A 3,373-nucleotide genomic window follows, 5' to 3' on the forward strand; every position below is an offset into this window, starting at 1 on the left:
AACCTTGCACGCTTTTAAATTTCGCCCCTCCCCTTGAAAATTTCTAGCTTCGCCATTGGTGCCGGTGGGGATAATATGAGAGAGAGAGTATGCAAGAAGGCGATGTGAAGTTATGAATGATGTGGGGAGGAGAGAGGGCTTTCTTTTAGTATTCCAAAATTACCAAAATAACCTTTCTCTGAACAGGATGAAACAGACTCATGGGTAGACTTGAGCCAACCCCTTATCTTAACAGGTTGACTATTAGTCCAATTATTTAAGCCTCAACCCAAACACTGATTTTTTCATCTCATTTCATTCAAGTTAACAAGATGTGCATGAAATTGTCATGTTTAATGGTACTGTCGACAATTAATGATATGTGTGGACAAGTTTTTTTCACTCCAATGACATCACTAAATACAGAAACTTGTGCCTCCTTCCTGATATTTAAGGTTTTAAGCATTGTAGAGATTGAGAGGTAGGATAAACTCTCTCCATTTTCTCTAACTAGCTAAAGGCCGGCCATCTTGGAGGGCTTTGCTAGCACCACCATCAACTCTCCCATGTGACAAGACAAACTTAGACAAAAATCCTAGAATCTTGCTTGGCGTGGAAACTTAGAGATCAGGTCCATTTTGTTATTTTTGGATTACTTAGATGGGTATTTCAAGCATGAGGCTACCTAAACAATGGGGGACTCGATCAGGTGAAATTAATTAAGAGTTGCTTCAAGCATGAGCCCCTTTCCTCTTTTCGGTCTCCTTTCACCGAAAAGAAAAGTTGTATGACAAGACAAACTTAGACAAAAATCCTCCTCTTTAAATGGGAAAACTTTTGCGTGTGACCATATCTCACCTTCATATTGAAAAAAATCTGAATTAAACATATAATGCTGAAATCTCAAAATTTCAAAGGCCCCTTTATAGCCAGCATCACCACTAGTCATGATTTCTATTGACTATAACTGTGTACTTAAATCAGGAATCCGAAAGAAAAGAAGTTCTGAGAATATATTTCTTTACACGTATATTGTTGAATTTGTTTTTTTTTTTGTTTTTACATTAATCTCAACATGTTTAATAATATACATTCGATATATTTTCAGATAAAACAAAAGAAATTAAAGGTTGAGGGGGTTTTATAACATGGAATATGAAATGTTGAAACCTGCCTCATCATTTATACTCATATATCAAACAGAAACGACGGCCATATTTGGAACTTGCGACAAATGAGAAAACGCCAGTAAAATGAGAACTGCCATGATCAGAACCGGAATAAAGAGAAGCACTAAAGGCGGTGGTGGTAGTGGTGGTAAAAGCAGCGGTAGTACCACAAGAAACACAGTCAAAACGATCAAAAACATGACCGATATGATGCTAAAGTACCTCAACATCAAACTCTGCACACACCTATATTGTCGTTGACTAGTCTCTTGGAGGAAGTACATACACCACCCATGAATCCAATTCATGTAGGGTAGTCGCCGTCGATGGTTGTAGCATCGAAACGTACGCCTGGCTTAAAAGCCAAATGGTACAACAAGAACATGTAGTCAAGATATTGATAAATTAGGGCATATATTGGTGAAGAGGCCCAGGATTTTGCTTACCTGACTGTGGTATAGTTGTTTACTTTCCGATTGAGGACAAAACTCTCGACGGATATAAAGCAAGCTTGCCGGAGCCTCTGAGGCAAGAGGACTTGATGAGCGTGAAGGTGTTGGGACAGATGGATTGGTTTCTAGGTTAAAATAAGAGGACTAGAATGGAAGTGAAAGCGAAATGTGAAGGAAAATGAAATAAAAATGATGGAGAAGAGAAGTAGTAGTAGTAGTGAAACCTCGGCAAACAGATATTTAGGTTAGGTAGCTGTAGACTCTGTCTCCGTCAACCCCCTGACTATTCTGTCCATGTCCCGGTTCACTCAACCAAAACATATTTTATATCTAAATGCATAATGACTATTTACGGGTTCATTGTGCGGGGACATATATTTGAAAGTTTGGACTTATTTTCCACTTTTCTTTCTTTTATCATTATCTTCTAGCTTACGTACATAGGAAAACAGATACGTACTTCCAATGTTCTCTCTGTATTAATCTATATTATTGTTAATTCTTGGCCAAAATTCATGGCCATATATCAACTGTTGGATTAAGATTTAATGGTTGACCTTTAGCTTCATACTCATGGAGGTGGGGCTATTAATTATATATATATGTAAATTTCAAGGAAATTGTTTTAGAAGTTACGACCTCAATGCTGGCCTGCCTTCCTAGCTTGCCAAAAGGTCCAAGTTTGCGATTGTAATCCTTGGTACGAAGCAATAAAAAATAAGTCAATAAATACAAAAAATCTAAGGTTACGACCACGCAAATCAACGAATTAATCGTGGTTAATTTCATATTTTTAATGTAGGTTTTTCTTTCTGTTTCTTTGGCTTTTACTTTTTTTTTTTTTTTTTTTTTTTTTTTTTAAAATTTGATGAATAATTTTTTTTAGTTTAATTCAGGTTTCCGTTTAACACGTTGGTACGTAAGTCTAAATAAATCATTATTTAGTTAGGCGTGCCATGTTCTTTCCTTTTTTTTTTCTTTTTCTTTTTGGTCGAAAAAACCTCATTTCTTGTTAAACTTCTTGTTAGGCGTGCCATGTTCACTTTTATATTGAAGTTTATCCAACACATTCCTAGGGCATAAGCATCTCTAATGAAATGGTGTAGACAATTGAATTGAATAGGCAAACTCATTTTGGTGAGCTATAACATTTAACTATTTGCACGACGAACAAAAGTTGGTTGTGCAAAGTGTCATTCCGTCGCACAAATGTATGCGCAACGGAAAATTTATCGCGCAGAATCCGTCACGTAAAGATCGTGAAGAAAGACTTTGTGCAACGAACAATAGTATTGGTCGCAAAAACGTGGCACGATGGTTTAGCCTTCGTCACACGAAATACCAGGAGACAAACGTGGGACGACTAGTGTTCGTCTCTTGAAAATTTGCGCGATGAAAGTTTATAGTTGTGCGACGAAACCTTGTTAGTCGCTATAATATTGCGAAATGAAGGTATTCGTCGGCAAAAATATTTTTTTTTTAATTTAATTTTTTGTTCTGTTTTTCAATCTTGCAATATAAATTAAATTGCAATTAAAAAATGTAATGAAGAGAAAAATAATTTATTTAAATAAATATAAATGTATGTACAAGGAAAATATTTAAAAAGTAAATGAGTAAAAAACTAAGAAAATAATGCAGCATAATCAACGGGGTCGTCATTCGGAGGCGGCTAGAAGGTCACGAGGTTGGGGACGGGCTCAAAGGTTGAAGGGGCAGAGTTGTGGGCATGCTTGAGTTGGAGGGGCTCGAATGTTAATAGCGGATGAAGAT

The 3,373-nt window shown here is 36.5% G+C and overlaps 1 long non-coding RNA gene across 1 annotated transcript; it reads right to left on the bottom strand.

Moving 5' to 3' along the window:
- Positions 1–991: 991 nt before the first annotated feature.
- Positions 992–1,882, bottom strand: LOC148691318 (uncharacterized). Its single transcript, XR_015955605.1, has 2 exons — positions 1,595–1,882; positions 992–1,503 (listed from the first exon to the last, which is right to left on the bottom strand). It is a non-coding gene; the product is annotated as an uncharacterized LOC148691318 (long non-coding RNA).
- Positions 1,883–3,373: the final 1,491 nt, after the last annotated feature.

Source organism: Pyrus communis, chromosome 14, assembly GCF_041283825.1.
Source record: "Pyrus communis isolate YQ-2024b chromosome 14, ASM4128382v1, whole genome shotgun sequence".
Lineage (NCBI taxonomy): Eukaryota > Viridiplantae > Streptophyta > Magnoliopsida > Rosales > Rosaceae > Pyrus > Pyrus communis.